Here is a 13745-nt window from a genome sequence, read left to right on the forward strand (position 1 = left end):
TTGGTAAATAAATGCTGGTAGGTTGGTACAGACAGGTTCCTATGAGGATATCTGAAAGTTGTACCCATATTGGATTCCTGCTGCTACCGGGCCACAGATTACATGAGATTGCAGGTTGCTATGTGAAATGTCCCAAAGCCTTTGCCTCAGGGATTCAAGGGCGGTATCATAGCCAGATGATACAAGAGGGATGATGGCAATCCAATCGATGTGGCTTTTCTGGCCATAGTTTTCATCCATGGGCTGATAAACTCCTTGTTGGCTAAACGTAGAAATAATCCCTTCCCCAGGCCAAATACTGAGATCTTAAGCCAGTATCACATTTATTTTTTATTACATCTTACTCCTCATAGGTCAACATGCTTTCCCCAAATGTTTCATTCCTCTCTTAGTGCTATACTTGCAATAATCTTGTGAGGTAGGTTAGGCTAAGACAAAACCAGTAAAATTAATGAGAACCAGCATAGTTCAATGGCATACCCTCCAACATTTCTCTAGCTCTTACAACAACAAAGATATGCTTGGAAAATGTTAACTGAATTATCAGTAATTAAACAATTGACCAAATAAGTGGTTTCTGTTTTTCGGTGTCTTTGCAAAACTTGCAGAACATATTATTCAAGGTTGGAGGAAATGCTCCGAATGTAGATAAACTCATTAAGGCTACAGAATTCGGCTTTTCTGGGTGCAGATTTGTTTACTTCCTTGGTGCTGAATTCACACATCGTGAGCCATAGGCTAGTTTCATATTCTAGGAGATTTAAAGAATAGATTCTAGCGGATGACTAGGACTCACAGATTCCTACTTCAACCCCAAAAGCTTAGCATAATATCATGCATACTATTGGCCGTCACTGTCTGTCTGGGAGCAACAGCAGTCAAGCTCAGTCTATTATATCTAATCTGTTTCTTGCTTCCCTTGCAATTCAAATTCCGACTCAAAACCCATTATTTCACTACAGCGAGTCTGCCACCTAGCTGGATATCATCCTGAAGACAGTCATAACACATGGGTACAGGGTAGTAATTGCATTGTGAAATGAACCTTTAACTGTCAGTGGGGTTGGTAATCGATAATTAAATAAGGAGTCAAGATGAGTAAGTAACCCAATAAGCCAAATTGGTTTCGTGGCTGGTTGAGAATATCGATGACTCAATTTTCAGGTGAAAAGTAAAAGCGTGGTAGAAACAGAATGGTTGAATACATTTTCAAAATGTTCGCTTCTCAGAGCAATGTGTCTCTGAGCACCTTCAACAACCCTTTTATTACACCCTAATTAACCTGAAATAACTAACTGCCTTCCTCTCTCATAAATACATTGGTTTGCATTAGAATCCCCCAGAACATACACGAAGTGAAAGCATCAGAAGAATGGAACATTTGACTATCCTGATTGGAGTATAAGAACAGACTTTTTTCCAGGGTGACAAATTCATATTAAGTGATAATGAACATGTAACGTAAGAACCATATAGAAAAGCAAAGGTCACAGCTGGAGGGTTTTAATTATGAATTATTTCTTGTTTTACCTCCAAGAACAGTGTAACATATTCCCGACAAATTAACAGTTTAACACAGTGCACCTGCTGGAGATAAATAATGCACCGATCACCCCCATGTGTTTTTGCACTCCTTTATATTGTACAAATGCCAGGTGTAAAATAAAGTCCTGGTAAAGAAATTACAAATAAAATGCATTATTCTAAGCTAGGGCTGAGCCACCTGAACCCAGATCCAGTTCCTTTGAGGAGCGACAGGCTCCCCTGCTCCCATCTGACAACCACAAGGAAAAATAGACACATTGGAAGGGTCTGTGGTTGTGGGAATGGTGCCTGATAAAGCGTTCACATTAGAAAACTGGAAGAAGGGTGGCCCCTGTCAAAATAGTGGGTTGCATTCACTGATTAGGGTACTAGATCGCAACGCTTAACAAATTCTGGGTTGCGGTTCTTGATTTACCAATGCACCTCAGATTCTTTGTTACTTTTATATCAGCAACATGTCTATTTGGACTTGGGTTTTAATCACTGAATTTCACCCAGAAATGAGAACTACCCTGGGAGAAGTCATGCAGGAGGAGGAGAAAACAGTAGAGCAGAAGCCTTATTTTCCAAACATATACCGTATTTTTTGCTCTATAAGACTCACTTTTTCCCTCCTAAAAAGTAAGGGGAAATGTGTGTGCCTCTTATGGAGCGAATGCAGGCGGCGCAGCTATCCCAGAAGCCAGAACAGCAAGAGGGATCACTGCTTTCACTGCGCAGTGATCCCTCTTGCTGTTCTGGCTTCTGAGATTCAGAATATTTTTTTTCTTGTTTTCCTCCTCCAAAAACTAGGTGCGTCTTGTGGTCTGATGCACCTTAAAGTGCGAAAAATACGGTAATACAGTGGAACCTCTGTTTTCAAGTGTCTCGGAAGCCAGACGTTTGGGTTTTCAAATGCTGAAAACCCAGAGGTGAATGCTTCCGTTTTGGAACACGCCTCGAAAGTCAAACGGCTTCCAAGGCACGTTTCTCCATTTTCTCAACGCAGTTTGCCGACTGCCCATTGCGCCTTGGTTGTCGAACATTTTGGAAGTCAAACGGTCTTCCAGAACGGATTACGTTCGACAACCGAGGTACCACTGTATAATGTTTTCAAACGTTCATAATCCACTTTCTCTATATGCACACACACACTTGAAGGTTCTTCCAAATCAGTTTGTGCTCCAAGCTCCAAAACCCATCCCTCATGGAAATAAAGACACAGTGGAGACAGAATTTAGTTTAAATGTTAATGGGCAAATGTTGGCCACAACTCTATTGAATACACAAATGTGACTGGTTTTGACTTAGGCATTGGTATCAAAACTATAACTGGCTCCTGCCCCACCCTGCAGGAAGCCTGTAAGGGTAAACAACCAGCAGGGGGATCTCCGTCAGTGTATATTTACTGGTCTCACCCCTGGGGTTCCCGAGGGTCCTGGCATGGCCTTAGCCCCCCTCCGGGCTTCGGATGAGATCCAGACCCCCAGATTCCTTTAACGGAATACCCTATTCATTGGAGGGGCAGGTGATGGGCGCACCTTCCCTCCCCACATTCCCCTAAACCAATGCCTAAGCGCCTAACCTTACAAAGTTGTGACTATTGCTAAGAGGTAGGCAAAACACCAAGTGGCCACAGCCAATCTGCCACATTGGGAAAAATTCCTATCCAGCCCCTGATCCAAAATAGGTGACCAACCGAAGTCCAAAGCAAGGCCAAACATGACCTGATTAACGGGTGGGTGGGCGGGTGTTCGGCAGCATGAAGCAAAACGGGGTCCCTACGTCGCGCTGTCAAATAGATACCCCCAACCCATGATGCCGATTGGCTAAAGGCCAGTGGCATAACTGTGGCACCACCGGCTTGGAGCGGGGCAAGCCCTGCCCACAAGCCGGTTGGGGAAGAGTTTCAGGGGCCGAGCACAACATGGACCCTCTGTTACGAGGATCCAACTTAACAACCCTGTGGAAATATCCATTTCTTTTATCCATTCTTCCTATCGATCTAGATAAATGTCCTCGGCCTTTCTACAGGAAATATGGTCCTGGTATGGGGAAGACTCAGGGAGGGACGCGGGTGGCGCTGTGGGTAAAACCTCAGCGCCTAGGACTTGCCGATCACATGGTCGGCAGTTCGAATCCCCGCGGCGGGGTGCGCTCCCGTCGTTCGGTCCCAGTGCCTGCCAACCTAGCAGTTTGAAAGCACCTCCGGGTGCAAGTAGATAAATAGGGACCGCTTACCAGCGGGAAGGTAAACAGCGTTCCGTGTGCTGCGCTGGCTCGCCAGATGCAGCTTGTCACGCTGGCCACGTGACCCGGAATTGTCTGCGGACAGCGCTGGCTCCCAGCCTATAGAGTGAGATGAGCGCACAACCCTAGAGTCTGGCAAGACCGGCCCGTACCAGCAGGGGTACCTTTACCTTTACTTATGGGGAAGACTCACAGCATGGCTCATTGTTTCTCACATTAGCACAGAAGAAGCCACACATCGGTGGCCTCACCGGTGTGATGAACACTGTCTTAGATGATCCCTTCCACAGATAAAGGGCATTTCAAAGGGGCCGGTTCCCTCCAACCCAAAAATACAAACACCATCCCAACACCTGCGGATCTATTTCCTGTACCATAAGATTTCACACTTCTTTCTACCAAGACTGCATGTGCTCTCAAGACCAAAGATGGCTGCTTTGAACACACTGCGGTGATGAAAGTGATTTAATACCAAGGAGACAGCCTCCTGCAAGATGAGAGGGATATTTCCCAAAGGAATGACATTGATGAGGTCTGACTGGGTGAAACAAGCATGAAAACAGCATGAAGTGGTAGCTGTATAATCAAGGCAGAAGGGGTAGCATAGCTTGCGGCGGGGAAAGGGAGAAGTCTCTTCAGCAAAAAAAAAAAAAGGCCAGAGAGACTTGCTCATAAACATTTCAAATCTTAAATCAGAAAGCCCTCATTCGTGGCCTATGTGCCAATGTCTCTCCAGGACAGAAAAAGAGGCCTGGGAGATTACTTGGCCTTGAGCAAAGAGAAGACTTATTCTGATTGTGGTAAGAACGGGAGTGGCAAATGCCTCTTCCACATTTGAAGGAAAAACGGGGACACACACGCACACAGCCCACCAATCAAGAGCCAGCTTTCAAGCCATAGCAGGTTCAGAAGAAGGGTTTGAAGCTATTGCTTGCCAAGATGCAAGGCCAGAGATGAATGACTCCAGAAACAGTGGCAAAGATGGAAACCAAAAAGGAATTGTCTCTGGTACAAAGCATGCATCACATTATGACATTTATCCAAAAGCCAGATACAACGTAAGCGTTCTGAGTTCATGAGCAGATTTTTAAAAAAGTGATCACACGTGTCTCTTGTCAGCACTGAAATGTTATGTAGAAGGCAGCAATATTTTCAATACTTTCCCGCATGTGCAATTCAGTTTTCATTTAAAGCCACATCTATCAAATCTGCAGCGTCCAAAACAATATGAGAATGGCAACACTGTCATCTGGTGAAATTTGCACTTATCCAAATTTTGCTATGCAATTCTCCAACCAACTTTTACAGATAGGCATGTATTAGAGATAAGCATGCATAAAATGCACATATCAGTGAAAGTAATATACAAAATGCCATATTTTAGGGGGAACTGCCTGTGTACATTAGTCAAAACCGCGTACAAAAAAAATGTGTTCATTAGGTGAAATTCACACTAAAATGTTGATGAATTTTCATGAGGATTTTTTTAAAAAATCCTAAACTCCTTCGTAAATGTGAAGAACCAAATTTAGATTTATAGAATTGTAGAATTGTAGAGTTGGAAGGGATTCTAACAGGTCATCTAGTCCAACCTGCCTGGTCTGCAGGAATCTCAGCTAAAGCATCCAGGACAGATGGCCGTCCAACCTCTGCTTAAAAACCTCCAAGGAAGGAGAGTCCACAACTTCCCAAGGGAGACCATTTCACTGTCAAACAGCTCTTACAGTCAGAAAGATGTTTGGTCAGCATCTCCAATTTAAGATTGGAAATAGGAGAAACTGAGAAGCTGAAACTGACAGGTGCTTCCATCCTTACTTCGAAGATAGCATGACAATATATGATGTATGGAAGTGAAAGCTGGACCATAAAAAAGGCTGATCGCCGAAGAATTGATGCTTTTGAATTACGGTGCTGGAGGAGACTCTTGAGAGTCCCATGGACTGCAAAAAGATCAAACGTATCCATTCTTAAGGAAATCAGCCCTGAGTGCTCACTGGAAGGACAGATCGTGAAGCTGAGGCTCCAATACTTTGGCCACCTCATGAGAAGAGAAGACTCCCTGGAAAAGACCCTGATGTTGGGAAAGATGGAGGGCAGAAGGAAGAAGGGGACGACAGAGGATGAGATGGTTGGACAGTGTTCTCGAAGCTACCAGCGTGAGTTTGACCAAACTGCGGGAGGCAGTGGAAGATAGGAGTGCCTGGCGTGCTCTGGTCCATGGGGTCACGAAGAGTCGGACACGACTAAACAACAACAACAAGAGCAGGCTTCCTCAACCTTGGCCCTCCAGATGTTTTGAGACTACAATTCCCATCATCCCTGACCACTGGTCCTGCTAGCTAGGGATCATGGGAGTTGTAGGCCAAAAACATCTGGAGGGCCGAGGTTGAGGAAGCCTGCTATAGCGAAGGTGCTTATTCCCCACCACCCCCTCTAGAAATACAAAACAAGACCACACACTCAAGAGTAGAGGAACTGATGTTATAATTCTGAAAACAAAACACTGCCCTGAAAGTTAATCTAATCTTGAACAGTTCGGTGACAGAGGACTACGGCTGTCATGGTATTAATTCATCCCATGCTAACTTCACAAGCGTCGTTACAGCCAACGAAGTTGCCTGATAAGGTGGTTAATTCTAGCAGAACAAAATTCATTGAGCTTGGAGAAAATAGCAGTTCATTAGGGATCAAGATAATCTGCTGCACCTGTATAAAATTATGCACAGGGCAGATAATACTGGAACCCAATGGGTGTCATTGAATGAAGCTGAATGGTACAAGATTCAGGGCAGGCAGTACTTCTTCACCCAGTGTGTTGTCAAAACTATGGAATTTACCATCACGAGATGTTGTGAGGGTCACCAGCTTGGACAGCTTTACGATAGGATGAGGCAAATTTATAGAGGGTAAAGCTATCAATGGCAAGCAGTTATGATGGCTATATATCACTTCCTGGATCAGAGGCAGCCTGGCTCTACTGGGAATCACAAGTGAGAGAGTGCTGCTGGCCTCAGATCCTGCCTGTGGCCTTTCCATAGGGATCCGGTCAACGACAGTGAGAACAGGATGCTGACATGAAGGAAAGAAGACTGGCTTATGAAGATGGTGGAATATGCTGAGGCGGCTAGACTAACTGTGAGAATTAGAGAACAAAATGAGGTGAGGGGGAATCTTGAAGAATGGAAGTGTTTTGTGGAATATTAAAAAAATATATATATTATGGTTATGTTAAAACTTATTTTGTCAGGTTTCAGGGAATCTGATCCTCCTACCTCACGGTTGGCAGGAAAAAATGGGAAAACAAGAGGTTCTTACCATGGTATTCAATTCAATATTCACAGAGAGAGACGGATGATGCTGCCTCTCAAGTAATGGCGTTGTTCCGAGTAAAGTCCCACCCCCTCCGTCTCTCCTATTCTAAATCATCCCAGTGCCAGCTGATCTGTGCTTTCTGCCTCTGAGCTTTCTGTTCTACTCTCAATGCACGCCGGATACTGGGAGATGGGGTGAGGTCAAGAATGCTTTCCAAAGACCCTGAGTGTGTCAGCTGTCTCTCCTCTTCTTCTTCTTCTTCTTCTTCTTCTTCTTCTTCTTCTTCTTCTTCTTGCTGTTCCTCTTCCAATATTTCCCAGCTTCACCCCTCTGCAGCCTCTGCAACTATGACCTTCTGCAAACCACTGTTCTAAATCTATACTGTCCTTCTATTCTGGGGAAGGTTCAGGAAGAGGGGGGGCGGTCCCCACCATTCCTCCTCAGTCCAGTTCCTGACACATATGTAGGATTTGAATTATAGCAACAGATGAGAATTTCTAGTTATTTAGAATTAACATATATAATGGATAAAATATACCGTACTTTTCCATGTATAAGACTAGGGCTTTTCTTTACTAAAAAATAATGTTAAAAAGAGAGGTAGTCTTATACACAGGAGCAATCTCCCCCCATTTTCTTAATTTTGAGTCCCTCAAAATAGGGGGCGTGTTATACACAGAAAAATACGGTAAGTAATGTGGCAGCTCTATCAGGAAATAAAAGAACACCATGGAAGGGTGGGTGGGAGGTCAACAGATATGAAAGATTTGTTTTGACAGTATTTTTAAAAATAACAAAATATTTGAAAAAGGGGAAAGGATGCTGGACTAGACAGGTCTGATCCAGCAAGACTCTTCTTATGCCAAGGTAGCAAATTATTCACATACTGGTCCCCAAATTAACCCTAATCCCTACCCTTAGCCAGTATAATGGTTGAGAACTTAATTCGTTCTGGAGGTCCGTTCTTAACCTGAAACTGTTCTTAACCTGAGGTACCACTTTAGCTAATGGGGCCTCCCGCTGCTGCTACACCACCGCTGCGCGATTTCTGTTCTCATCCTGAAGCAAAGTTCTTAACCCAAGGTAATATTTCTAGATTAGCAGAGTCTGTAACCTGAAGCATCTGTAACCCGAGGTACCACTGTACACTGGAGCTGAAGCAAAGTGCCATAACTTTCAGCCTTTTCTGTTTTCCTTCCAGAGGCTCATGTAGCTTCTCCCATTGCATTCCGTTGGTGTCTTCCTTGGACTACTGCAATGCACTCTATGTGGGGCTACCTTTGAAGGTGACCCAGAAACTACAACTAATCTAGAATGAGGCAGCTAGACTGGTGACTGGGAGCAGCCGCCGAGGCCCATTAACACCAGTCTTGAAAGACCTACATTGGCTCCCAGCACGTTTCCAGGCACAATTCAAAGTGTTGGTGCTGACCTTTAAAGCCCTAAATGGCCTTGGTCCAGTATACCTGAAGGAGCGTCTCCACCCCCATTGTTCAGCCCAGACACTGATTTCCAGCTCCGAGGGCCTTCTGGCGGTTCCTTCCCTGCGAGAAGCCAAGTTACAGGCAACCAGGCAGAGGGCCTTCTTGGTAGTGGCACCCGCCCTGTGGAATGCCCTCCCACCAGATTTCAAAGAGAAAAACAACTACCAGACTTTTAGAAGACATCTGAAGGCAGCCCTGTTTAGGGAAGCTTTTAATGTTTGATGGACTATTATAGTTAAATATTTTGTTGGAAGCCAGCCAGAGTGGCTGGGGAAACCCTGCCAGATGGGCGGGGTATAAATAATAAATTATTATTGTTATTGTTATTGTTATTGTTATTGTTATTGTTATTGTTATTGTTATTGTTATTGTTATTGTTATTGTTATTGTTATTACTCTTTTGGAGACCTAATGCTGAGCATCCTCATCTCTGGCCAGCAACATATGGGACAGTATCTCTTATTATCTGCCCATTAAGCTGTGTGTTGCTTCCTATTATTTATTCATCTGAAGTACCGCGGCATGCAGCTTGTCATTTCAAATGTATTGTTAAAGTGCTGCTTGATGTAGTGTATTATGCAGCATATCAGTTTTGAAATAGACTTTAGCCTGTCAGTGTAATCCTTCTTACTGAACTCAAATAAAACTGCACCAACCTTGGATCAAGGTGGCTTAAGGAACTTAGGCGGTTTTAATGCCTCTGCCATGTTCTATTTGTATTTATTGAGCCTTTCGCACAAGGAACTGGTTGGGATCTCTTCTTCATATATGTGCATAATCCCCTCTGTTGTCAGCAGAGTGAAAAAGGAGCGTACACAGAGAATTTCTCTGCAGATGTTTAATTCTATTTTTATTCTTCACCCAAATCTATTTCTATGCCATGCTTTCGGAGTTAGTTCAATGCTTTTCATCTGCGGGAAGAAAGGAATAATGGCATCCCCGCTGTCTTGAGCATTTTCAATTCAATGGTTGTTGCTTTGTTTGATGCTAGATTGCTTCTTCGGTGGCTTGGAAGCTGGTGGGACAAATCCACTCATCAGTTTGCCCGGGGCAAGCAGGACACCCACCATCACCCAGCTATCCTCACTGAAGTTTACATTTACGCTGAGGTTTGTAGAAAATAATAAATAGCAGGAGTCTCTCCCACTGTTTCTTATCTTCCTTATCTTCTGTCCCTCCAACTCTATTACAAGCAACACCTAAAGGTAAAGGGACCCCTGACCATTAGGTCTAGTTGCAGACGACTCTGGGGTTGTGGCGCTCATCTCACTTTATTGGCCGAGGGAGCCGGCGTACAGCTTCCGGGTCATGTGGCCAGCATGACTAAGCCACTTCTGGTGAACCAGAGCAGCACACGGAAATGCTGTTTACCTTCCCACCGGAGTGGTACCTATTAATCTACTTGCACTTTGATGTGCTTTTGAACTGCTAGGTTGGCAGGAGCAGGGACCGAGCAACGGGAGCTCACCCCATCGCGGGGATTTGAACCGCTGACCTTCTGATTGGCAAGTCCTAGGCTCTGTGGTTTAACCCACAGCACCACCCGCGTCCCTACAAGCAACACCTCCTCTCTCCTAAACTCCCTGGGCATGTCAGAAGGCTTGGGAGAAGGGACAGGTAGTGATGGCCACAAGTAATGGATCTCTAGCAAGGCAACCATTTCTTTATTGCTTATTCCTATACATTGCCTTGTATACGGTTTGCATAAAAGCGTGGGTCATTGGCAACAAAATTTTGCTCCTCTAAATCATCCTCCCTTAACCATCTGCCATCCAGGTGTTTTGGAGTCCTTCTGCTGCTGCTTCTTTGGCAATCCCTCGTAGCCGAGTAAGATTGTCTTCCATGAACACAATCTTAAAAGTGAGTCCGTAAGTGACTGTGGAGGCCAATTCTGGATCCACACGTCCTTCCACAGTGGGGACATAGGTTTCCGGGCGGGAGTTGATCACGGTGAGGGTTTGCCAAGCATGCCTTCTTCTTAGCATGTTTCTCCCTTTCATCCTGAGTCTGAGTGTCTTCAAAGCCCATGGCACCTGTGGTAAAGGCTGTTCTCCAACTGGAGCGCTCACAGGCCAGTGTTTCCCGGTTGACAGTGTTTATACTACATTTTTTAAGCTTTGCCTTGAGTGAGTCTTTAAGCCTCTTTTGTTGACCACCAACATTACGCTTTCCATTTTTAAGTCCAACCTCCCATTAGCCCGGCCTATTCTGGATCCCTGCTTGGGGCACCATTTCTGATGCCTACTAAGTGATCACAGTGTATACCTGGCCAAACGACAGTGGTGGGGTGGTTGTAAGGAGAGGTTATTTATTTATTCATTGATTTGACAGATTTGTATACTGGACTTTTTGGGGGGGGGAGGGGTTCTGTCCAAAGCAGCTCACAAATTCTACATGGAAAATATAATTTAAAAGCATTTAACACATCCAACTCATTTCAAACATTACTCTGTCAAAATATTGTTAAAAACCAGGTGGGGCAGGACACCATTAAGCCTATGAAATCAAGCCACAAACATCTCTGCATTTTGACAAATTCCCTTTCTTTCTTTTTTTGAAGAGCATCCCTCTTCTATTTCCCAAAAAAAGTCAGCTCTGCTAGCATGGGTCCTTTAACACCAAACCAAAGAAGAATTAACGTGCCAGATTTTCAGATCTACACACTTTCCTTTTCATCTGCTACAGGAAATAAGGAAAGCTTATTATGTATAACTTAATTTTTGCATATGTTACACCGTGTCTAAACCACGGGTGCCCAGTTTATGAATTCCAGAGTGGATATGTGGTCCTAAATGGTTTTCTAACCTGATGGGATGCCCAGAGGCACCCCCTCTACTGGCTTTTATCTGCTGTGCTGAGAGAATCCACCAACCAGTTAACAGAAACGGGAACAAAACTATTCTGGTACACAATCTATTCTAATGAATTTTGGGAGTTAGAATTTTACCAAAAGGTCAGCATCTATTAATTTATATTGTATATACCAACCCCCAAGCACAACCCTCTAGGTCAAAAGGTAGCATGCCTTTAGAATAAACCTATTTGAAAAAGGCCATACCAATGTCTTATGACAGTTATGAAATTATCTAGGCCACCATCCTAGACTAGTCTTACTTAATGGAACCATTCCCGGGCAAGTGACTTAAGAATTGGATTTTAAATGTAGAAAGAGTCGACTTTGATAGATGAACAAGGAAGAAAATAATCCCTTCATCTGCTTGGCACATTGAAAATAGTCACATTTGGTCTCTATTCTTATATTTGAAAAATATCTAAGTGGCATCACAAGAGAATTGAGATGCATCCAGTATCTCACAGAAATCATTCAGAGCTTACATTAAAAGAAAGCAAAGGAACCAATATTCTTCACTAAGATTCACTTACTATATTTCAGAGAAAGAGAAATGAGTTATGCTTCTTTTCTTTTCTTTTTTACAAATGCATAAGGGATTAGAAAACCTCCTCAGACATCAAATATCGAATTGTAACTGTTTCTAAATCAGGAAGGATGACCAGTTTCCCCTTTTTTCATATCAATATTATTCTCCCTTTTAAAAGGGTGCGTCCAGACAACAGCCTCTTATTAATTTATTTAGCCTCATCTCACCAATACATAGTACGGCGTGCATGAGAAGTACTACTGTATAACAAGGGAAATCAGAGGATGGTTTGCTGTAAAGTCAGCCCTTGACATAATAGCTGTGAATTCCCTTAATACATTTTGTTTTAAGATTAGAACATTTCCAACTAATACAGAAAGACAATCAGGGATAGGTCATGTTATGTACTGAAGTTCTGACCCTGGGCCAGCAGGGGGATACTGTAGATAGTTTTCACTCAGGTCCACATATGCAAATAAGGGATTGAAAGTGACGTTCAGTGATTGGATAGTTACAGAGAATGGTTGCTGTTGCGTTCTAGTGGAGCTCTATATAAGCAGGCTGGCTGAACCCTTCAGTTCAGTTCTGTCCTGACCTGTGAATGAACAAGAGCTGTTTGAAGAATCACAGTGTCGTCTGATATGTTCACTCACAACTTAACAGGTCAGTCAGTAGAGCATAAGGCTCTTAAACTCATTGTTGTGAGTTCGAGCTCCACGTTGGGCAAAAACATTCTTGCATTGCAGAGCTTGGACTAGATTAGCCTTGCGGTCCCTTCCAACTCTACAATTGCAACTTGTCTTCCAAAGGGCAAAGTGTTAGAATTCCTGCTCCGTGATTGCAGTCATGGGATTGTTGTCTATCACATGATGGTGTATGTTTTGACTCCACAGAGTGGGAAGTGATGGAGACAGGATGTTTGTGTTACTGTGTTCCGTGAAGTGGGACTATTGTCCTTTGTTCTTTTTCTCTTTGCTGTCTGATGCTAGAGAGAGAGGGAGCCATGTTGCAGTGCTCCATGTGTGTTTATATGTAAATAAAGTAGATTAGCCAAAATGCTGAGTTGCTGAGGTCTGTTATGCAAACCGCAAAGACTCTGCGGATCCCTAAGTGTGCTGATGTCTGTTGGCATCGGTCGCTGTGATGTTTGGGCAGAAGAAAGCTTTTGAAGCTCCCAAACGATAGACCAGAAGGAAGGGAACATGCCAGTCGGGCATGTGTCTCTGCCAAGGTCCTACTCGAGAGGAGGATGAGCTCCTGACACAAAGGACTTCATGTGTTGAGATGAAACTTGGTCATTTTATGAAAGGCAACTTGTGATGGTCTTCTCCTTGCCTCTTCTTTCTGAACTACCAGGAGGTTTCACATCCATAGAAACTGCCACCACTAGTGGTATAAATAGAATTGCTTGTTTGTGGCAAGCATTTTACCTATGGGTGAATTGACTTTTGCTCACTACAGTTGACATTTAGAAGGTACCCTTCCTTTTCACTGAGTCAGATTAGCTGTGGACTGGATGTTTCATTTCGGAACCTTTCCTACAGCAGGTAACTTGACTATTTAGCTTTTCATAATCTGTACCTGTTCTTCGGCAGGCACCTTTGACATCATGTGAATGAGCAAGAGACATCAGCCGCCGATTTGGGATTGCGAGCATAACTCTAGGGCAGGAATGGATCAGGATCTACTGGGAGAAGTTGCAGTAACTCAGCAAGATATTCCAATTCCATTTTGTTAGCCATCACAGAAAGCTTTCATCCAAAATAATCAGAATCCCTGATGTTCAGCAACTCAG

General features: G+C 43.7%; 1 long non-coding RNA gene across 1 annotated transcript; it reads left to right on the forward strand.

The window, feature by feature from the left end:
* Positions 1–12767: 12767 nt before the first annotated feature.
* On the forward strand, positions 12768–13006 carry LOC308595394. Its single transcript, XR_014012026.1, has 2 exons — positions 12768–12909; positions 12940–13006. It is a non-coding gene; the product is annotated as an uncharacterized lncRNA (long non-coding RNA).
* The last annotated feature ends 739 nt before the right edge of the window (positions 13007–13745 follow it).

The sequence above is a fragment of the Podarcis bocagei genome (assembly GCF_964188305.1).
Source record: "Podarcis bocagei genome assembly, chromosome: 10".
Lineage (NCBI taxonomy): Eukaryota > Metazoa > Chordata > Lepidosauria > Squamata > Lacertidae > Podarcis > Podarcis bocagei.